Below are 25,448 nucleotides of genomic sequence, written 5' to 3'. Positions count from 1 at the left end.
GGCTGATTATGTGATGGTCATATAGTTGCATGTGATAATGGTGGTTAGATAGAGTTTGTGGTGACCTATATTACAGAAACTCCTCTATGCTATAGAAGGCTAGGCTATGATAAGATAAGTGTTAGGCTTGAAGAACATTAGAAGGTTAAAGGTATGACATGATAAATATCAAAGCCCTTAGAAAAATAAGATAAGGGTTGAGTTCAAGTGTGGTGGTGGTAACTAGTGTAGTGGTGGTGGTGCAATTTCGTATTGCATGTTTTCTTATGATTATTTACCTTATTTTCTAAGGTGGGTTTCGGATCAACTGATGATGCCTACCAGTACGTGTTGTTTGTATTGATACTACTCTTGCTATGCCACTTGGCATAGTCTTGTTGCAGGATTAGTGATGTTTCATAGGTGAAGACGACGATGATTTCTGACAGTTTCTACTCTTCCTTCCTTATGGTGGGAGTTGTGTCTCTACTTATTGTCTATGTTTTATTTTTAGATGATCTTGTGCCTACTAAGAATAGTTCCTTGGGGGTGTCAGTGTTTTCTTAGTAAAACAAGACAAAATAATTTATAACATACATATAATATATATTTCATTCAAGAACGATACATATGGCAGACATCACTCCCTTCATAGTGATACCAACCAGAATAATTTATAATATAATTTAATACAGGGACAATACAATTTTAATACAAATTGCAGACATAATTCCAACTTTAATATAATCTTCAAAAATTCATATCTTCAAATCTTCATATTATCATATCCTCATCTATTTAAATCTTCATATATTCAAACATTCAAATTTTCATATAATCAAATCTTCATAGTTTCAAATCCTCATATATTCAAATCTTTATATCTTCAAACCTTTAAATTTTCATAAATTCAAATCTTCATATCTCCATATCTTCGAAATTTCATATCTTCAAATCTTCAAACCTTCACATATTCAAAACTTCATATAATCACGTAACACCTCAAAAGTTTCTAAGCCTAGACCAGACCTTAGAAAATCAGAAGAAACTAAAAATTATAGAAAAAGGGGTTTGTATGGACCCTTTCAAGGGTCATGAAAGGGTCCACAAGCCGTGCAAGGATCTGTTGGCCCAAGATCAGAATTAGGGAAGTTTAAGTAGGTTTCACGAGCGCTCTCCCTTCACCACCCCCATTGGGATGGTCTACAGACGGTCTGTAAAGAAAAGACCCAGAACTCAAATTTTCTTTCCTTATTTCATGGACTGTGAAGGGTTATACGATCCGCGTAAGGTAACCATAGGAGGTCTCTGTCAGTTTTAAGTCAGGATTAATTTGGTCTTTTCCCACTCTTTTAATTCTTATACTATGTCATTTTAACCTATTCTAAGTGGGATTAAGTGGTTCCTACCGAGAGAAAGCCTCTACAACATTTTAAAGAATTGTTTCCTTTAGCTCAACTAAGGTTGATTCATTATTCTATTTTGCCTTAACATCTATCACAAAGAGACTATTCCAAGTCATTTTGAATAATAACTTCACCATTTGCTGAATCCATCAAATGAACTCCCAAACGAGTAAGTCTGTGAACATCACGAACTATTTTCCTTTTCTCTTCCTCAATATAAGCAACAATGTACATGTACAACCTACTGAGAGCATCCACCATAACATTGGCTTTGCCTAGGTGGTATAAGAAAATCATGTCATGTCATAGTCCTTCAATAACTCAAGCCATCTCATATAAGACCTTGGAAGTCAGAAAGATGAAACCAAGGAGAAATTCCTTAAAATGTTTATCGGATTCAATATTACGACTCACTATACGAATCATAAAGGATTCTATGACTCATAGAGATAAGGTGTAGAGGGAGTCTTTGCACTTTTCTAGAACTATGCTCAGGTGAGGTCCTACAACTTAACAGGATTAGTCATCATCCTATTGATGAGTCGTTAGGACAACTCGTACATAAAGTTTAGAGACCCTCAATTTGCAAGTTTTTATACCTTGCAAGATGAGTCATGTTTACGACTCATAGCCGAGTTGATAAATCATATACATGACTCGTAGGGAAGAATTAGAGACCTTGAAATTAGGGTCTTCTCAGAAGCTTGCACGATGACTCAAGTCTACGAGTCGTAGACTTGAGAACGACTCGTAAGACCCTAGCGTAGGTCTAAAATTTAGTTTTAATGAAGGGAAATCGTGTCTTTTTCCAAAGTTTGGCTCAATGAACCTAGACACTATTATGGCTAAGTTGAAGCCTATATCTACCCAACCCTTTGAAATTCCCTCTATTCTAAATCATTCTTCAAAATTCTCCTAAGGCAAGGTCAAAAGAATTCTCTCAAGGTTCCTCTCCAATACGACTCATAGCCGAGTTAATGAATCATAGACACAACTCGTAAGGTCTTAATTAGAGACCTTGAAATCAGGGTCTTCTGAGAAGCCTGCACGATGACTCAAGTCTACAAGTCGTAGACTTAAGAATGACTCGTAAGACCCTAGCGTAGGTCCAAAATTTAGTTTTAATGAAGGGCAATCTAGTCTTTTCCCAAAGTTTGGCTCAATGAACCTAGACACTATTATGGCTAAGTTGAAGCCTATATCTACCCAACCCTTTGAAATTTCCTCTATTCTAAATCATTCTTCAAAAGTCTCCTAAGGCAAGGCCAAAAGAATTCTCTCAAGGTTCCTCTCCAATATTCAAGATAGGGTTTCAAAAGCAATCAGATTCTTCTTCAATTTCTGAGTGAATTCACCAAGCTATGTGGGAGTTAATCCATAGGTTCTTTTCATCTATGGAGTTCCAATGTTTTCTCAAAGGTTCTTTCAATTTTCAATTATCTATTAACTCTAGTTTTGATGAATTACCTTAAGCTATTTCATCTACATTTTTAGAAGTTATCTATGATCATTATAAGCTTGTTTCGATAGGAATTGCATGATTTCAAGTTAAATTATGAATGTGCATGTATTAGTTAATTTCAATTATGATTATGAAATTTAAAGATGAATTTCCATGAGTTGATTATGAATTCAATGATTTTTAAAAGTAAGTTTTTATGAATGAAGTTAAGATTCAAGAATAAATGATGAAAGTTATGACGATGATCAATTATGATCCAAAAAAAGTATTATGGTGTGATAAGTAAAATTCTCATACAATCATGTTTAAGATGGTGATAAGGATAATTCCCACCGAAGTTTATGGATTCCTATGAAATGCTAAAGTTAGTGAGCTACTCTTTATATGATTTATAAAGAAGGATTGATAGGTAGTTACTATATTTACCTATAATATTTATGATCATGTTTTAATGAATTCCCTTGGTATATTGACTAAGCACCGAGAGGACCTATAGGTGGGGTTTGGTCCGGTAACGTAGTTAATTACCCAAGGGAATCCTAGTAGAAACCTAAAGTCCCAAACTAAGTTACCCATATAGGTTGCCTTTATGGCCTAGCTATTGGATCCACATATAGCTTTTGAGTTGAAGTTATTTCTCATGACCTTGGAAAGTAGCATCTCTCTTCTTGATGTGGGAGTTACATCGAATTCTATGTTATAGCTCGCATGGTCGTAAGATGCCAATTAAAGGTCTTATCCCACATTCAAGTTATATGCATAGATGAAAGGTTATTATGAAGTTTATGATGCTTTGACCATAGTTTACAAGATGTTTCAAATACTTTAAGTTTACTTCATGCTCATTATATTGGTCATGCATCTTTTGTCATATTGATCATGTTCCTTCACTTGTTCATGCATAACTCACATACTTAGTACCTTCTATCTACTGACATATATTTTACCTACATTGTCTCATAATGTAGAAGTGGACAACCACCATCCTGTTCATGGCTAGAGTTGCTTAGTACTCAAAAGTTGGTGAGTCCTTATTCTTCGAGGACAATGGATCTCTTGTATATTGCTACTTTGACTTTCTCTTATGTTTCGGGTGAGTTCGAAACTTTTACTAAGCCCCCATCAAAGTCTAGAATAGAGGCATAATTTGACATTAAAAGTGATGTAGTCCATTTTGGACCTATGTTGAAGTTTATTGTCTTCAACCTTTATGTTGAGCTGATGGTTCTGCTTATATTTTTATGTTTCCTTTACCTTATTTATGCAATGTATACTAAGATGGCTTGGCTGGGATCCCTCATAATCTCGATCCTCGTATCACATCTACGCACTATGCTTAGGTCATGACAAACTTGACATCAGAGCACAAGGTTTATGAGTGTCCTGGGGATCCTAACGTGCCTCATTTTGTAGAGTATTGTTCATCGGTATGAAGTGTGCCATATCTATGAATAAGAGGGTATGAAGCATCTTAAGAAAATCTTACTTCTTTCATGATCTATGTCATGCGATTGAGTGGTACTCTAAGGCTTTCCCTTCTAATAATTTTTCTTTGTGATTTTCAGAAAATGCCTCCATAAAGATACCCCAATCAAAGGAATGTGGTTGAAAAGGGGCAACAATCTCCGAATGACCCCTTAGATGACCAAGTCTCTAATGTCAAGTTCTGAGTGGCCTTTCAAGTACTTGCTCAAGCTGTTACATTACAAAAAAATTGTGAGGTGGTTTCTCCCTTGAACCTAAATATGGGTACGACGACAACAAGGGTTCATGACTTCATAAGAATGACTTCTCTAGAGTTTTGGGGTTCTACGGTGGAAGAGGGTACATAAGAGTTTATTAATAGCATTCACAAGATAGTGGAGATCATAGAAATTAGCATGGTTGAGAGGGAGGAGTTGGCTAATTACCAATTGAAGGGTGTTGCTCGTATTTGGTTTGATCAATGGAAAGATAAGAGGCCTAGAGAGGCGAATCCCATGACTTAGGATGAATTCAATGGAGTGTTTCTTGATCGCTTTCTCCTGTTAGAGTTGAGGAAAGCCCAAGTACAAGAATTCATCAACCTTAAGCAAGGTGGTATGAGTGTAAGAGAGTATACCCTCAAGTTTACCCAATTGTCGAAATATTCTCCATTTATCGTTGCTAACCCAAGGGCTTGAGCAAATTTATGTGGGGTGTATCAGATGTAGTTTATAAAAAATATAATATGGCTATGTTGATTCGGGAGATGGACATATCTAGACTTATGACCTATGCAGAGAAAATAGAGAGTGACAAGCTAAAGGAGAAAAATAGGGAGTCCAAGAGGGTAAAGATCGATGGTGGTGATTCCTCTCATGTTAATTTAAGAAGTGGTAGGCATCCTCATTTTCTCTAAAGGTATTCCAGGCAAGGTTTTTCAAATACTACTACTCCAAGGTTTGGCAAGAATAGGGTGCCCAACCCTAAGCCCTAAGGAGGTGCTCTTATTGGCCAAGTTACCCCCACATACAAGAAGTATTAAAAGAACTACAAGGGAGAATGTCTCACGGATTTGAATATGTGCTATTGATGTGGAAAGATGAGTCATCATGCTAATGAGTGAAGGTTAAAGATGGTCGTCCTCAAGGAAAAGTTTCTCATGGAGGCCAAGTTCAACAAGGTGGCCAAGCTCAATCAAAGGGTGGTCAACTCAACAGCTGGTTCTTTGCTCTTTATTATAGGCAAGTGGTGGAGGAAACCCCCAATGTTGTTACTGATATGTTATGGGTCTTTTACTATAATGTTTATGCTTTGCTTGATCCAGGTGTAGATTTATCTTTTGTTACTCCCTATGTGGCCATGAGATTTGATGTTAGCCCCGAAATATTATTAGAGACTTTTTCCATTTATACTTTAGTAGGTGAGTCAGTTGTGGCTAAGAGGGTCTATAGAAATTGTCCAATTTTGGTTTTCCATAAAGTTACTCCAAGTGATCTAGTTGAGCTTGAGATGATCGATTTTGATATTATCCTTGGTATGGATTGGCTATATGCATGCTATACTTCTATTGATTGTAGAACCAGAGTGGCTAAGTTCCAATTCCCTAATGAGCTGGTCCTAAAATGGAAGGGTAGTAATTCCGTGTTCAAAGGTCAATTCATTTCATGCCTTAAAGCTCAAAAAATAATTTCCAAGGGTTGCATCTACCATCTTGTGAGGGTTAGGGATACTAATTTTGAAGTCCCTACTCTATAGTCGGTCCCTATTGTTAATGAGTTTCCGAATGTGTTTCCTGGTGATCTGCTCGGTGTTCTTCCCGAAAGGAAAGTTGATTTTGGCATAGATATTCTTTCTGATACTCAACCCATTTCTATTCTTCCGTACCGAATGACTCTAATAGAACTAAAAGAGTTAAAGGATCAATTGAAAGATTTATTAGACAAAGGTTTCATTAGACCAAGTATATCCCCTTAGAGTGCTCCTGTTTTGTTTGGTAGAAAGAAGGATGGTTTGCTTCGTATGTGTATTAATTACCTGCAATTGAGAAAAGTAACCATCAAGAATAAATACCTAATTTCGAGGATAGATGATTTGTTTGACCAATTGAAAGGGGAAAGTTACTTCTCTCAGATTGATCTCCGTTCCAGTTATCACCAACTAAAGGTGAGGGAGTGTGATATTTCCAAGATGACATTTCGAACAAGATATGGCCATTTTGAATTCTTAGTTATGTCATTTGGTTTGACCAATGCCCCCACGACATTCATGGACTTGATAAATAGGGTGTTTAAATAATATTTGGATATGTTTGTAATTTTGTTTATTGATGATATTTGGTTTACTCTCGAAATGAGGAGGATCATGCCAATCACTTGAGAATTGTTTGCAAACTCTACGGGATAAGCAATTATTTGCCAAATTCAATAAGTGTGAGATTTGGTTAAGAGAGGTTGCTTTCCTTGGTCACAGTGTGTCTGGTGAAGGGATTATGGTTAATCTTAAGAAAACGAAGAGGTTAAGAATTGGCCTAGGCTGTTGTCCTCTTCGGATATTAGAAGTTTCTTGGACCTAGACGGATACTATAGAAGGTTTGTAGAAGAGTTTTCATCGATATCATCACCTTTGACTAAGTTAACTAAAAAGAAAGTAAAATTCCAATAGTCAGAAGCTTGTGAGAAGAGTTTCTAAGAGTTGAAAGATCGTCTTACTACAACCCCTATTTTGACCATACCAGAAGGGTCTGATGATTTTATTGTGTATTGTGATACTTCAATGGTTGGTCTTGGTTGTGTGTTGATGCAATATGGTAAGGTGATAGCCTATTCTTCTAGGCAACTTAAAGTGCATAAAAAGAACTATCCGACTCATGATTTAGGACTAGCGGAAGTTGTGTTTCCTTTGAAAATTTAGAGACACTATATTTATGGTTCCATGTGGATGTGTTCACCTATCATAAGAGTCTACAATATGTGTTTAAGCAAAAATACTTGAACCTTCGATAAAGGGATAGCTTGAATTATTGAAGGACTATGACATGAGTGTATTGTACCATCTAGGTAAGGTTAATATGGTTACCGATACACTTAGTAGATTATTTATGAATAGTTTGTCTATGTTGAAGAGGGTAAGAATGAGTTGGTTAAATATATGCATAGACTAGCTCGATTAGGGGTATGATTGGTTGATTCCAATGATGGATGTATTCTTATTCAAATCAGTTAGAATAGTGGATGTCAAGGACAAGCAAGACAATGATCCTAGTTAGTTGAATTAAAGAAGTTGGTTGTTAAAAAAGAGATTAAGGCTTTCTCCCAAGGGGAAGATGGTGTACTTCACTACCAAGGTCATTTGTGTGTTCCTAACGTTGATGGGTTAGGAGAGTTGATATTGAATGAGACCCATGGTTCTCGGTATTCAATTCACTTGGGATCTACTAAGATGTATCATGATTTAAGAGAAGTGTTTTGGTGGAATATCATGAGGAAGCATATAGTAGAGTTCGTGGCTAAGTGTCAAATTATAAACAAGTAAAGGTTGAGAATCAAAAATTAGGAGGTTTAGCTAAAAATATTAAAATTCCTACTTGGAATTGGAAAGACATGAATATGGACTTTGTGACGGGTTTACCTCATACTAAGAAACAATATGATTCTATTTGGGTAGTTGTGGATCGAATGACTAAGTCAGCTAATTTTGTACCGGTTAAGACTTCTTATGGTGCCGAAGATTATGCTAAGTTGTATGTTTGCAAATTGGTAAGAATTCCTAGTATTCCCTTGTCCATTATATCAAATCTAGGTACACAATTCACTTCGCACTTTTGGAAGTCATTTTCAAAAGGGTCTTGTTATGAAGGTTAAGTTAAGTACTGCTTTCCATCCTCAAACCGATGGTCAAGCCGAAAGACCGATCCAAACCATTGAGGATATATTGAGCGCATGTGTGATTGTTTTTAAAGTAAGTTGGGATGAGTATCTACCATTGATTGAGTTTTCCTACAATAATAGTTATCACTTTAGCATCCTAAATGGCTCCTTTTGAAGCATTGTATGGGAGTAGATGTAGGTCCCTAGTTGGATGGTTTGAAGTAGGTGAAAAGGCCTTGATTGGTCCAGATTTGGTAATAGATGCTATAGAGAAGGTGATACTTATAAGCAAAAGATTGAAGATGGCTCAAATCCGTCAAAAGTCCTATTCGGATGTTAGGAAAAGAGAGCTTGAATTTGCGGTTAAAGGTTGGGTTTATTTGAAGGTTTCTCCCATGAAAGGTGTAACGCATTTTGGTAAGAAAGGTAAATTGAGTCCTAGGTATGTTGGACCCTATAGAATATTGAGACGTATTGGCAAGGTGGCTTATGAGTTAGATTTTCCATTTGAGTTAGCTATGGTTCACCCAGTAATTCATGTATCTGTGTTGAGGAAGTTTGTGGGTGATCCAAATTCCATCGTACCATTAGAAGATGTGAGATTTAAAGAGAACTTAACTTATGAAGAGGTTCCGGTGGAAATCTTAGACCAGCAAGTGAAGAAGCTAAGAAATAAAGAAGTTGTGTTCGTTATGATATTGTGGAGAAATCAACAAGCAGAGAGTGCTAGTTGGGAAGTGGAGGCGGAATTGATAAAATGATACCCGTATCTTTTTACCTCTACTCAAGCCCAAGGTAGTAAGTTTATCTTATTCAAATCAACTAAACTCCTATGTATTCAGTCCCTCTTATGTCATTCGTGTGCATGCATGTTCATGAAATTTATTTTTTAAGCCATGTTTTATGTGAGTTAGAAAATTTCATGTTCTATGCATTTTAAGGTGTCATCATGTCCATATTGAGTTTCTAGTCATCTTTCCGTGACTTTTATATGCTAGTTGAATCTCATTCAAGGACGACTGTTCCTAAGAGGGAGAAATTGTAAGACTCCAGAAGTCGAAAAGATAGAACCAAGGAGAAATTCCATAAAATGTTGACTAAATTCAATATTATAACTCACTCTATGACTGGTAGAGATGAGTCGTAGAGGGATTCTTTGCACTTGTCCAGAACTATGCTCAGGTGAGGTCCTACCACTCATCAGGATGAGTCATCATCCTATTGATGAGCCATAAGGACGACTCATACATAAAGTTCTGAGACCCTCAATTTGTAGGTTTTTATACCCTGTAGGATGATTCATGTTTACGACTCATAGTCCAATTGACGAGTCATAGACACGACTAGTAGGGAAGAATGAGAGACCTTGAAATTAGGGTCTTCTCAGAAGCATGCATGACGGCTCAAGTCTACGAGTTGTAGACTTAAGAACGACTCGTAAGACCCTAGTCGTAGGTCTGAAATTTAGTTTTAATAAAGGACAATCACATCTTTTCCCAAAGTTTGGTGCAATAAACCTAGACACTATTATGGCTAAGTTCAAGCTTATATCTACCCAACCCTTTTAAATTCCCTATATGCTAAATCATTCTTCAAAATTCTCCTAAGAAAAGACCGAAAGAATTCTCTCAAGGTTCCTCTCCAATCTTCAAGCAAGGGTTTCAAAAGCAAAATGATTCTGCTTCAATTTCTGAGTAAATTCACCAAGGTATGTGAAAATTGATCCATGGGTTCCTTTAACCTATGGAGTCCCAAGGTTTTCTCAAAGGTTCTTTTAATTTTCAATTATCTATTAACCCTAGTTTTGATGAATTGCATTGAACTATTTCAACTCCATTTTTAGAAGTTATTTCTGATCATTATAAGCATGTTTCTACATGAATTGCATGATTTCAAGTTAAATTATGAATGACCATGCATAAAGTTACTTTTAATTATGATTATGAAAGTTTAAGGAGGATTTTCCATGAGTTGATTATGAATTCAATGATTTTCAAAAGTAAGAATTTACAATGAAGTTAAGATTCATGAATTAATGATGAAAGTTATGATAATAATCAATTATGATCCAAGAAAGTTATTATGGAGTAATAAGTACAATTCTCAGACAATCATGTTTAATATGGTGATAAGAACAATTCTCATCGAAGTTTATGGATTACTATGAATCGCTAAAGTTAATGAGCTGCTCTTAATATATTTTATAAAGAGGGATTGATAGGTAGTTACTATCTTTTCCTATAATGTTTATGATCATGTTTTAATGAATTCCGTTGGGATATTGACTAAGCATCGAGAGGAACTATAGGTGGGGTTCAGTCTGGTAACGCAGTTAGTTACCCAAGAGAATCCTAGTAGCAAACTAATATTCCAAACTACGTTATCCACGTAGGTTTCCTCTATGGCCTAAATAGTGGATCCACATATAGCTTTTGAGTTGAAGTTGTTTCTGACGGAGTCTACCTTGGAAAGTAGCCTCTCTTGTCGATGTGGAAGTTATATCGGATTTCATGTTATATCTCGCATGGTCTTAAGATGTCGGTTAAAGGTTTTATTCCACATTCATATTATATGCAAAGATAAAAGATTATTATGAAGTTTATGATGCTTTGACCATAGTTTATAAGATTTTTCAAATACTTTTAAGTTTACTTCATGCTCATTATATTGGTCATGCATATTATGTCATATTGATCATGTTCCTTTACTTGTTCATGCATAAGTCACATACTTAGTACCTTGTATGTAGTAACAAATATTTTTCCTACATTGTCACATAATGTAGGAGCGGATGACGACCATCCTATTCGTGGCTAGAGTTGCTTAGTACTTAAAACTTGGTGAGTCCTCATTCATCGAGGAAAATGACTTCCTTTAATATTGCTACTTTGACTTTCTCTTATGTTTTGGGTGAGCTAGGAACTTGTTCTTAGCCCCCATCAAATTCTAGAATAGAGGCATGATTAGACATTCAAAGTGATGTAGTTCATTTTGGACCTATGTCGAAGTTTATTGTCTTCGACTTCTATGTTGAGTTGATACTTACACTTATATTATTATGTTTACTTTACCTTATATATGTAAAGATGGATTGGTTGGAATCCCTCGTAATCCCGATCGCCGTGTCACATCTATGCCCTAGGCTTGGGTCGTGATATCTTATTTGGCAAAAATTCAAGCTCTTCTGATTGAACACATACTTAAGACTCTTATGATATGTGAACATATCCACATGAATACCATAAATATAGTGCCTCGAAATCTTTAATGCAAACACCACTGCTTCTTACTCAAGATCGTGAGTCGGGTAGTTCTTCTCATAAACTTTAAGTTGCCTAGAGGAATAAGCTATGAACTTACCATGTTTCATAAACACATATCCAAGGCCAATTTCAAAAACATCACAATACACCACAAACCTATCTGAACCTTCTGGTAGAGTGGAAACTGGGGATGAAGTGATTCGAGTTTTCAAGTCTTGAAAACACTTCTCACAAGCTTTGGACCACTGAAATTTGACCTTTTTTTGAGTCAACCAGGATAAAAGAGAAGCAGTAGAGGAGAATCCTTCCACAAATCATCTGTAGTAACCAGCTAAACTAAGAAATTCCTGATATTTGAGGGAGAAAGAGGTCTAGGCCAGTTCTTAACTACTTAATTCTTTTGAGGATCAACATGTGTGCCCTCTCCAGAGATTATATGGCCCGGAATACTACTGATCTCAACTAGAATTCATACTTGATGAACTTAAAAAATAATTGTCGATCCTTTAGAATCTATAAGATAATCCTCAAATCTCCTGCTTGATCATCCTTACTATAAGAATAAATTAAAATATAAACTATAAATACAATAATATATCCAAATACTGTTTGAACATCCTATTCACCAAATCCATAAAAGTTACAGAATTATTTGTTAGTCCAAAAGACATAACCACAAATTGATAGTGATCATACCGAGTCTCAAGGTTTTCTTCAGAATGTCACATTCTCTGACTTTGAGATGGTGATAACCTGATTTGAGGTCTATCTTAGAGAACAAGCTGGTACCTTAAAGTTGGTCGAACAAGTCATCAATCTTGGGGATGAGATACTTATTCTTGATGGTGACCTTGTTCAATTGATGGTAATTGATGTACGAGAGAACCATTTTTCTTATGCAGAAGAGAATCGGAACACCCCATTGAGAGATGTTGGGTATGATGAAACATTTATCTAGAAGGTCCTTCAACTGATATTTCAACTTCTTTAGTTCACTCGGAGCCATTCTATAAGGATGGGTGGAGCCAGGCTAGGTATTTAAAAGAAGGTCTATTACAAAGTTAATTTGCCTTTCAGGAGGGACTCCAAGAAGATCTTTAGGAAACACTCCTGGAAATTTATGCATGACTGGAACTGATTGAAGGGTTGGATTTTTGTAATTGGAGTCCTTAAACCAAACTAAATGATAGATACAATTCTTATAAATCATATTTCTGGCCTTAAGGTAAGAGACAAACTGATAGACGCTGAAGTACTACCCTTCTACAGTCAACTGAGGCATAACATGAGTAAACAGTCCATGTAAAGAATAATTTCAAAATCAAACATGTCTAGCTCTACTAGATTAACTAAGGTGATTTTCTAAAAGACTGAGACTAGGAAATTTTTGTATACCTATTTAGCTAAAACTGACTCACCAATAAGAGTAGAGACTAGAAAAGGTTCTAACAAGATTTCAAGATTGACATTAAAAAGTCACTACAACATAAGGAGTCACAAACAAAAGTATAGCTCCTGGATCTAACAATGCATGTTCATAAAGATTAAAGACTCACACTAGTGACTACATAAGGGAAATCCTCCTGATCCTATTGAGTTTGAAGAGCATAGAACTTGCCTTGGCACTATTCGCCATTAGTACTAGATGAGGTACCCTATTGAGTAGGGCGACCTGCTAGAGCTACTGTAGTGTTAGGCTGAGTTTGCTGATGAACGTCCCTTCTGTTACTTCTAATTTATGGGCAATCTCTCATATTTTGACCTAGCTTGCTACATCTAAAACAACTACCACTACCAGTCATACACTCCCCTTGGTGGCTCTTACCATACTTTCGGCAAATTAGTAAGGTGCAACTATTAGTAGTACTGCCCTATGACTTAGATCCCGGTGCTCTATTCTTGTTCTCTTGTTTGAAGTTAGGCACTAGAGCACTAGCAAAAGATGGGGATGGGTTCAAATACTTCTAATGAAACTGAAAATGTCTGCCATATCCTGATTTTTACTGAGAGTAGTCCACATTATCTATTCGATCCCTCTTGCTATCCCTAGAACTTTCCTTAACCTTCTCTTCCACAATATATAAAGCATGAGTCATCAAGCGGGAGATGTCCATATCTTTGATCAACAATGCAATACTGCACTCCTTTACTACTGTCCCAAAAACACCAGAGACAAACTTACTCATACTGGCCTTAGAGTTGGCCACCATAGTTGAAACATACTTTGAAAGTTGGGTAAATTTCAAAGAGTACTCCTTCATTATCATGTTTCCCTGCTTTCGATTGATGAAATCTTAGACCTTTGCTTCCTTTAACTCTAGTGGAAAAAACCTGTCCAAAAAAGCAGCCTCAAACTTGTCCCAATCCACTAGACCTGCATCATCAACCCTATGATCCTTCCACTATTTGTACCATAACTAAGCCACTCCCTTCAACTGATAAGAGTCTAAATATACACTCTCAATTGGAGTGATTACCATAATCTTAATAATCTCCTGGATGCCCAATGAACTCTTGTGGATCCTCATCCACCTTCGAGCTATGGAACTCTTGAGGGTTCATCAGAGTAAAGTCTTGTACCCTTGAAGCTGATGTGTTTCCATTTGGGTTGATTGGGGACACCTCTTATCAATTCACATGAGAAGTCATGGCTTGAGATAGCACTTGGAATGCAATCCTAAACCCAGCATGAAATACTTGGTCATTCAAAGGGTCTGCTAAATTTGGTGGTGCTAGTAGTGCTGGTTGTTCCCTATTCCTGTTCCTTATGAAGTGGGATCTTTTTAGAGGCATGATATTATAAAGGTGTATAGCACGAGTTAGAAGGAGATTTATATAGAGTTAAACTCTATCGCATGATTTATAGTATGAAGGAAGTGAAGTATTTTCAAACATATTTTATAGCCTCCTATTCATAGATATGACACGCTTCACACCCACAAACAAGACTCTACTTAATGCGTCTATTAGACACCTTAAACCTAATGCTCTGATATCAAGTTTGTTAAGACCTGAGATTATTCTCTAGTCGCGATATGGTGCTTAGAGCCACAAGTGACTCCAATATAACCTCATGATTTGCATGATACTAAGACATACATATAAGCAATAGAAACTGGAACATAAACGCGGAAGCTAAATTTGAAATATCTTTGTAAACATAACACTGAAATAAACAAATATCTGAAAGATTAACATAAGTTAATTTTTTTTTCCGACTGTCTGAAAGCCTCCACTAAATGAGTTGTTAGGACAAGCCCTAACTAACTCCAATAGTCTGAAACTAAAAGTAAATGACTGGAAAGAAGGTATAAGTCATCCCAAAATGATGAGGACTTACCAACAAGCTACTACGTTGATCAAAACTCAGAAGAATTGTGGCCCAAATGCTGAATATTCGAACCTATATTATCAAACAATATAGGCAAAAATTATGCGATCAATACTTTGAATGTACTTTGTATGTAGGATAATGCATAATAAACATGATAACTGAATATGCTGAATTGTATAACATATTGATGGAATGAACAAGTAAGTAACATGAAACTGATAATCTTGTACTGAAATACTGAATGCTTGGTCATGAGATAATCTGAAAGATTCATTGTGGGAGATTCTAAAACTGACATATAATTATGTGAGCTACTACATGGAGTTTAATTTATAATCCTTGTAAAAATGCCAAATATACTTTTTCAGGGTACAAAGGCTGATCTAAGCTAATTTGAATTCACTAAGTTAATGTATATAAAGATTAAGGAGTCAGTCTCAACTGATGGAAAGCCCCATAAGTCCTATGGTGACATGTAGTTTTGGGACTTAGGGATTAAGACTAAAGGTTTTATGGACGCTGACCATGACCCATCATCCCTAAATATTCTTGGTTCTAAGAATAACTCCCATGGAAATATGCTTTTAACTAAAAATAGTAATAATATGATAATTTGGCTTATACTGATAAACTGAAAATAAATGAGTAGCTCATGAATCATGATAAATAGATAATATCTGAAAGACACTTTATCTGAAAGTATCTAAAATCATGAAACCTAATGAAAATATGCTTCTAGAAGAACATAATTCTAAGTCATGAAAATACTTGTACACTGAGAATTCATGAAAATACCATTTAAAATATGGAATTGTAAGTAGAACATGCAAGCAAAAGGCTTATTCATGAATAAGAATTGATTTGTATTGATAACCTATGTGATCATAAAACACCAGGTTTATTGAAGAAATCATAAACCTAAAACTAATGTTTATTTGTGACACAATGGGTGAAAAAAATACCCATTGATGAAATCCTATGTAACACCCTGAAAGTTAAAAAGTGCGATTAAAAAAAAGTTCCAGAAAAATTCTTCTGGTGCCAGTTCAGACGGATCCATCTACGGACTGTACAAGGTCCTATGTTCGTTAGATGGGGTTTGTAGGAGGGACCTTTTGTTGAGAAAGATTATAAGTTTCAAGGCTCTTTCAATGGATTAACAGGACGGTCCGTAGATGGACCTACAAACCATAGGAATGGTCATAGACTGAGATTCAATGGAGGGTATTTTCAGAGTTGAACAAGATGAGGGGACCTATGACCCATAGGGTGGTCTACAGACCATAGACTAGTTTGTAAAGTGAAGTTTAGAGAGTTGGGTTTTAAGGTCGTACAGGACGAAGAGGTCCATGGACCATAGGAGTATCTACGTCTCATAGGAGTGGGTCATAGAGGGATCTTCAAAGACTTGGTTTTTCTGCTTTGTTTTTAAGCCATTTGGATGGCCAGTATAGGGACGTATGATCCGTAGGTAGGACTTATAGAGTCCCTTTGGTAGTTTTATTTCAGGGCTATTTTAGCCATATCCTATTCTTTTAATATTAAGGATATGCCATTTTGAACTCATTCCCATGAGCTATAACTACCCAAGACCTTCAAGCTTCCCCTCATTCACCTAAAATTCTCTATGGCTCTCAAGGATTTCTCTCTCAAGATTTTATTCTCTACAAAGCTAGGGTTTCAAGAACTCAAGTCTCCTCTACAGTTTTATAGCTAAGGATCATCAAGGTATATGAAAAATTCATCCATTGAATCCATTCCATTCATGGAGTGCCAAAGAGTTTTCAATTCCTCTTTATGATTTCTTCCTAAACTTTAGATTTTGATGATCTTGCATTGAGTTCAATCAATTATAATCTATTTCACTTTAATTGATCTTATTATGAATTAATTGATCTTAATTACATATTTTTGATAAGTTTTATATGAACCCATGCATTATGCCTATTTTATAATTATGAACTATGTTTGAAGAATTACGCATGTATCATGAATTTATGAACTATGATTTTAAGGATGCTTTACATAAATATCAACATGAATTTTATAAAACTAAGGTTTGATTCAAAAGGAAAGTAATCTCATCACGAAGGTTTTTCATGATTTAGCCACTTCTTTAAGTGTGATTTTCTATTAAAAGCTTATCATGATTTAGATGCCTTTTATTAAGTTTTATTTATGACTTTAATTGGATTGAGGTTCATAATATGTTTTAAGGAGCTATTTCTTTGATTTTGAGTATTTTATGATAAACTTGATATCACAAAGATTCTTACCTTTTTTAAAGACTATGCTGTGATTTGACTATTCTTGTTGAGAGTTTACCTAGCATCGAGTGGACTAGGAGCAATAATATAGGTCCCATATCTACGTATCCCCATATGATGTCTCAATTGGATAATTAAATCTTAAGCTAGTGGATCCTAAATATCTTAGTCCTTATCTTGGCAAGTAGGATAATCTCTTTTCAATGTAAGATAATGACATCGGACTTCATGTTATAGCTCACATTATTTATTTGTTTAATGATATCTCTTACAAAGACTTATGATTCTCACTATGTTATTTTTTAATGATGATTTACATACGAGTTTTTCATTGACCATGTCTCTTTCATGATCCAAGTTAGGCCCTAGACGTGACACAATGATCGAAATCCTGAGGGACCTCAATAAAGCCTCTTAGCATACATCGCATATACAAGGTAACTTAAACACCAAAGAAAAACATAAGTGGAAGGTAAGTCTCAATGAAGTCTCAATAAGAGAAATACTTAAGCAACATGTTCGAACAATCAGAACTACAACTCATGATAGTCTCAACATGACTCTACATAGTCTAGATGGGAGTATAAGACATGTTTTCAGCTCACCCATAAGAGAAAGAAATGTCAAGGCAAAAAGAACATAAAATCATATTAGTTACGCCCTTGATACATGAGGACTCACCAATCAAGTGGTATCAATCAATGTAACTCTAGCCATGTGTGGGAGAAACGTGATCATCGAATCCTACATTATGATACAATGTAGACAAAAGTATGCGTTAGTAGATGAAATGCACTAAGTATGTGAGAAGCATGCATGAACAATAATTATAGGACATACGCAATATGAATGTGGAATGCATGACCAATATCTTTGAAAGTATGAGTAAAACTTGAAAACATTTAAAACATCATAATCATGTGGTCAATGCATCATAAAATTGACATAAGAGATCATATCATAGCATATACCTTTGTGTGGAATAAGAACTTAACCGACACTTAAGACCATGTGAGCTATTATATCGAATCTAATGTTGCTCCCACATCGAGAAGAGAGAGGCTACTTTCCAAGATATTCTCCGTAAGAACCATTTTTAACATCATGAGCTATACGTAGATACACTAGCTTAGCCATAAAGACTACCTACAGTGGCAACATAGTTAGGAACTATAGGTTGCTACTAGAATTCCTTTGGGTAGCTACTTTGGCTACTCGACTGAACTCCACCTAAAAATCCTCTCGGTGCTTAGTCATTATCCCAATGAAATTCATTGAAACATCGTCATAACGTCTAGCTCATTACATAAGTGATTCATAAGAATCCATGAGTTGGTGAGAGAAGTCTTTCACCTCTTAAACATGAGTTGTGAGAAAACCTTTCACAATCTTACTACCTTTCTTGAAACATCATTGAAACATAATACATCATCAATATAGTTTTTCATAAAATATGTCATCTAATTCAAGATCATAATTTCATATGTTTCAAAATTTATAATTTAAAATCATAACTCAATGTATGGGTCCATGTGAACTAATTTGAAAATCATGTATTATAGTAAATTTATGCATGATAATGAAGAATAAAATTGATTGAAGCTACTAACAAGGACCCATGAAGAATTGACATGAAACCCTCATAAATTGGGTGAAATTGAATTTGTAGAGTTGGGATGCTTTAGGGACCAATGAATCAATGAAATTGATTGGTGAACTCCCACATACCTTGAGAAATGAAGCCTTAGTGCAAAGATTATGGAAACTTGAACTTGAGATTCCTTGAACCTTAACTTGTTTTGAAGATGAAACCTTGGGAGAGTGTTTTAGAGAGAAGATTATTGAAATAGAGGATTGAGAAGTGAATGAAGAGGATTCAAAGGGTTTGGGTAGTTATAGTCTTAGCATTTTGGCTTAGTCGGGATTGACCAAATTACCATTAAAAATATATATCGAGAACCTAGTAGGCAAGATAGGTCGTGCTCGCCGACCCAGTCGCCGACTCCAGCCTTAACTTGCCAACCTCAGGTGTTTATGGGAGAAAATCTCTTATGTATTTGGTGAGCTCGACGTAGCTCGCCTTCCTAGTCAAAAGGTCTCTGTCTTGATTCTTCTCTTGCGTAATTTCCCTCTGGACCTTCCAACTTCTCTGAACAAAAGGGCGAGGTCTCCATCTCACCAATCCAATTTAGGCGAGTCACCAAATTGACTTGTACCTCGCCAAACATTTTTGAACCATGAACCTTCCTCCCAAGTCAACTTGGCGAGCTCATGGGTAAAGGGTGAGTCGCCCAAATTACTTGGTGAGTCGCTAAGTGCCATTTGCGAGCTCCAGCTCCCAATTTTCCATTATTCCCCTTTTAAGTCAAAGTTCCAACCTTTTCAACTTTGGGGCCTCATAGTCTCACATTTCTAATAGTGTTTTAAAGGCTTTTACTATATTTTAGCTTGGTCATTACATTATCATATTTTATGTCATAAATTGTACATTCTGCATGCTCAGTATATTTTATAGTACTGACTCCATACTTCTTTATTTATATTATTTTATGATATAGGTCACGACGCTCACACCCGCCTCGCGATTAATATTGGATCATGTCTATGTAGCACTGCTTTAGTGAGTCCTCATGCTTCGAGGGTACAATCATATTATGAGTTCTTTTATGCCTTTCTTTTAGATTATTTCAGCGAGCTAGGAATTGTCCTATGCCCCATCTATGATAGTTAGAGGCTGTGTCAGACTTAGTATATTTTTTACATTATCAGTATTATTTCTTAGATTTTCCTTTGATCAAATTCGCTATAATAAGATTGTTTTAAGACTTATCTTCCACATTTCATTCTTATGTTGATTTTTATGTTAAGTCATGATTTTGCTAAGAGTTTTGTTTAGGATCTTTTGGGATCCTATTCGTCATGTCACGTCTAGCTTGCGTTGTGAAATCCCATATACCTAGAATGAAGAACCTTACCTTGAATTTCTTGAATGGAGACTTGAAACTTGAAATCCTAGTTCTTGCTTGAGAGGAACCTTGAGAATACTTGATCTTAGATTTTGGGTGCTATGCGTGTGAAGGATGTCTTAGGTTGATAATAATCTCTTAATCCACTTAGAATAGACCAAAACAATATAGTATAGGGATTAAAATAGTAGGAACAGACTAAAAGGATCCTGACTGAAAACTGTCGGAGGGCATCTATGAGGGCCATCTACGGTCCGTGGTTCCATCTAAGGACCATTCGTCCATGTCTGTCGAAATCAGAGAGAAATACTAAATTTTTGAAGATTGATTTTATGAAACCTATCTACGGTCCATAGATTAATCTACAAATCATATAGTGTGTCTATAATAATCAGAGAATTTTTGAGTTCTAAAATTTGGTTTACAATCCCTTTCTACGAGCCGTAAAACTATCCATGACCGGGTCATTGTTCCTCCTGTTCAGGTGAAAAATCAAGTTTATGAAATTTATCTACGACACAAGTCCACAACTCATAAAAGGATTTATAATTCGTAGACTTGATTCGAACATCTCAGATCAAATTTCCTGTTTTTAAATTCTCATCTACGGATTGCTTCTACGAGTTGTACTTCCTTTTACGATCTATAAATTCTACTCATAATTTTAAAAAATTCTATAGACTTGTGTTTTTTGACCTGTTCACAGCGCGATCTGGGCTAGATATTTTTGAGGTGTTACACTCTTTATGCACGGATACACATAATGTAACACCCCTAAAAACGTTGTATATGATGTTCCAATTCTCGATGAAAATGATATCGCTTCGGTATTTTGGGCATAACTTTTAACAGGATGGACCAAATTAGGTGATTCATATTTCTAAATAACTAAATATCATTACCTACAACTTTCTTGAAGACTATATTTTATGTTTTGAAGGTTAATTAAGTCAAATAAATTAATTATTGCAAGACATGGTGTTGTGATGAAATAGAGTATTTATAGAAGAAAAATTATATCTCACTATAGGATGCTCCAAATCGGTTGATTCTTAAATGACATAAAATTAGACTTCTAGAGAAATAATTCATATTAATACACCATATCCTAATGGGGAAGTTATCTTTTTCAAACGCAGCTCCGAAAAAGGGTATCTTGTTAAAAGAAGGTTCATCTCACCAACCATGGAAAGATCTAGATCCATTTGACATCACCCATGACATCAATAGTCCTCCATTTGACATCACCCATGACATCACAATCTTTCATTAAATTTTCAGATTTTTTTTATAATTATTTTAATTACTGTTAGGTCCCTCTTTCACACCTATAAATATCCACCTTATTTCATCATTTTGTTCATCAAGCTTTCTCAAGCAACTCTTCTCTCTATACACATCTTTACACATTCTCAAAATATAGTTTAATTTCTTCGTAGTGTAGAAATACTATTCTGGTGATTCATATACTCTGGGTAGTACACAAAATGCTCCAGCGAGGAGATAATACTAGGATTCAAGAGTGCTTATTAAGTCATTCAATTTTGAGTAACGCTTCTGATTCCAGGTATGTAAGGCTTCAATGAGAGTATTCTTTCCACTCTCATGCCTAAAGTATTTTGATTATATGATAAATTATATTTATTTTCTTTAAGTTTTACTTTAAGTTATATGGTGTTTATCCATGGGTTCTTCCACCCATGTAGTCCAAAAATCTTTCAACTAAATCTCTTGATTTCAAATAAGATTTTCTTATGGGTAATTCTTATTTTTACTTAATAGCATGAATCATGGTTAAACTAATGATTATTGGTCTATTTTGATGCAACATGATTTCATGTGTATGAATTGATGGTTTGCAAGTAATATTTCTATTTATTTCTTTAAAGGTTCTTGAAATTCATGGTGAGTTGTTTAAAACATAATTTTTAATTAATAGATTTCAAAGTATTTATGCATATTCATTTACATACATGTTTGCAAGTTGAAGTGATTTGAACCCACCTAGTTTTACTATGTTTTCAATGAAGTTTGACTTAAAAGCTTTGACTCCAAATGAATGTTTATGAAAGCAATATCTATGATAAAAAGGAGTCTTATAAAATAAAAGAATGATGAAATGCTATGAATGATGGATTCTTTACGCTATAAGGATAATTCTTGCATATTTGAATCACCAAATGTTTTAATGAGTTATTCAACTGAGTATGATATTTTTAATTCTCAAGTTATATGCTATAACTATTTTGAAGTATTAAACTATTCCGTGGGATTGACTTAGAACCGAATGGTTCATTGAGGTGGGATTTGGTAAGGAAATCCTAGTAGCAACCCCTTGTCTCATTAACTATGTCCCAACATAGGAGCCTTTGTAGGCTTAGGCTAATGAATCCATGAAAGCCCTTAAAGTTAAAGTTAAAAAAATGAATGATGTTGACAGAGTTCTACCCGGCAAGTAGTCTCTCTAGCCAACGTAGGGGGTTATGTTGGATTCCATGTAATAGCTCGCATGGTCTTAAATGTCGGTTATGGTCATTTTCCTACAAAATGAATATTTTAAAGGATATCTATATGATTGATTATGCATGCATTGCATCATGTTTTATATTACATAAATGTTTTAATGTTTCCTCAATGTTCGTGCATGCTTACATACTTAGTGCATTCAAAGTACTAACGCATACTCTTTTGCCTACATGATATCACCATGTAGGGACCGGTACTCCTCCTCGTTCTCCCCTATGTGGCTAGTTGATATTTTATTTGAAGACTACTTTTGGTGAGTTCCCATGTTTCGAGAACAGTATTCCTTTATCTTTCTAGCTTATAATATGTTGAGATCTTTAGACACTTACTATGATATTTCTTTCTATTATGATTGAGGGTGAGCTACGGACTTGTCTTAGCCCCGTTAAATTTAAAAGTTAGAGGTATTGTTGGACATATGTAAGTTGAAGATTTACTATTATGATTTCTGCTTGTTTATTTATTGTCATTACCTATGAAAGGCTAAAAGAATGCTAAGTGGCTTGTTTGAGGTACTTTCGGGTTCCTCATTCGCCATGTCATGTCTAGGCCCTAGGCTTGAGTCGTGACACATAATGAATGTATAATGTATTTTTTAAAACTAGATATATGTATATGTATCTTTGATATTAGATGCATTCTGAATTATGAATATATAGAAAAAAAGGTTAGCAAGAGAGAGAGAGGCGAGCAAAATAGGTTAGAGGCGATCGAGAGAGCCAACATGAATATTTGATATTTGATACATGTATCTTTGATATCGAATATTTCTGAAATACAGATACATAGCGGGAGAGACGAGCGAGAGAGGGAGTGAGACAAGCAAGAGAAGAGAGAGGCAAGAGAGATATGAGAGAGGCGAAGAAGAGGCTCAGTCTGTCTTAGATACATGCAAATCATGCTTGAAAATAATGTATCTTGAGAAAATTACACCTAATTTGACTCGCATGTAACCAAGATACATGTATCTAAGTGTGTTAGATACACATATCTATCAAGGAAAGTGGGCACATAGAGTAATTCCCAAAACTGATGCGAGGGCACATAATTATGACCTAAACTTGTGAGATTTCTATGGTTTGCTCAAATATTTTTTCCTTTTAATTATTCATTTGAGCAAAGCAAGATAGATTTATATCATTTGTATCATTAAATAATTATATAAATTAATAATAGTTAAATTAATATTTTTGAAGTCTAATCTATAAATATAATTTAGTAATATAAACTTCTTATAAATAATATTTTAAAGAGAGTATCAAGCAAACAAAAGCTAAGTAAAATGAAACGGAAGAGTAATAGTCTTCATCCATTTGAACGCACCTCTATTAATTTATCATATACTAATTTTTTCTTACTAACACAAGTATCAAGCTAATTTTCTGCCGAGGTTTAGACTCATACGAAAATATTATCATTTTTATCTCTATTGAGATTTAAAACTTTAATCTCATGTAATTTATTTCAACTTTATTAATTAGTATGTCACATTGGTGCATCATCTAGCTAACATTAAAAACTTAACATATTAAAAAAATTATATTATTTTTTTAATCTAAATTTCTATGACTTACTTTACTTTTAGCCAATTTCAAAATAAAAATACAGATGGATCGTTTTCGAGAATTAGAACTAACCTTTATTCCCATTGTAGCGCGGCACTCATCGGATGTACTGGAGGGGATGATGGTTGGGTCAGACCTCATCAGAGAGGACGTTGTGGGATCAGAAGTCCACCTTTGATGTGCGCGTGAGGTGCGTACTCTGAAAATAGATTTCTTCCCCATATGATTATAATATTTTATCATCATTTGGAAGTTTTATTCCAACTATTACAGTGATGGTAATTGTACATTAGTTTAAACTTCCGTAAATGGGCAAGAAAAAAAAGACAAGGATATAAGATTTTAGTCATGAAAAAAAAAATCATTCAACTCTCCATTAAAAATCAACTCTCCCTCAACTATGAACCATAGTTATTTTCTCCTTTGTTCTAATTATCTTTGTTAAATGCCTATTTTATCATAACATTATTAATCTTTATTTTTTACGTTTTTTAAAATCTTAATAATATTTATATTTTAATCTATGCAACGAATTTTCTGTAGAAAATAAAAGTTATTATCGAAATTAAAAAACAAGAAATACTCATAGAGTATATAAATTAGTGACATTCAATAATGAAATAAATTAGCCAAATAAAATTAACTTTATAAATAATAATAATCAAAACTCAAATAGAGGTATATTATGTAACAAGTTCCTAAAATATTATCTATTCATATTATAAATGATTTTTAAATTATAATTTTAAAAAATATTCTATTAATGATAATCAAAATTCGTTTATTTGTATGGACAATAAAGAATAAGAGAAGTTAAATTTTTTAATATATACACACTCGTACATTAATATTAAAATAGCAATAATAAAAAATATAGAATAAACTTTGAGAGAAATTCATACAAGAATTATTCTACTTATAATATTAATGAATTTAATTAAAAAATTATAAATACTTTGTTGAAAAAATAAATATCAATTTTTAATACAAAGAAATTTTATATAGATGAATGATTGAAAATATAAAGAAAAAAATATACGATGCATAGGATAGGAAGGAGGTGGGGTGGGGGTGGAGGTGGTGGGCCGTGGGAGGACGATGTCTAGTATTCATAATTTAGGGTAAAAAAAAATAAAGATATAAATAATTTTCACCCATTTTACTTAAACTGGTGGATTATATGTTTATGAGTAATCAAGGGAATATTGACCAATACCGCAATTGTAGTCAATAAGTGGGATTTGAATCTTTCCATGTGATTAAGACTATCATGGTTTGATGTTATTCAATTATTGAATGATGGACAGCTCACCGCCTTGCTTATATTCTTCTAAATTTGGTAATTATATA

The 25,448-nt window shown here is 34.6% G+C and overlaps 1 long non-coding RNA gene across 1 annotated transcript; it reads right to left on the bottom strand.

The window, feature by feature from the left end:
* Nucleotides 1–14,668: 14,668 nt before the first annotated feature.
* On the bottom strand, nucleotides 14,669–24,309 carry LOC129888287 (uncharacterized). The gene is made up of 3 exons (XR_008766615.1): nucleotides 24,171–24,309; nucleotides 17,723–17,785; nucleotides 14,669–14,843 (listed from the first exon to the last, which is right to left on the bottom strand). It is a non-coding gene; the product is annotated as an uncharacterized LOC129888287 (long non-coding RNA).
* Nucleotides 24,310–25,448: the final 1,139 nt, after the last annotated feature.

Source organism: Solanum dulcamara, chromosome 5 (assembly GCF_947179165.1).
Source record: "Solanum dulcamara chromosome 5, daSolDulc1.2, whole genome shotgun sequence".
Taxonomy (NCBI): Eukaryota; Viridiplantae; Streptophyta; class Magnoliopsida; order Solanales; family Solanaceae; genus Solanum; species Solanum dulcamara.
This window is presented reverse-complemented; position numbering and strand designations above follow the sequence as displayed.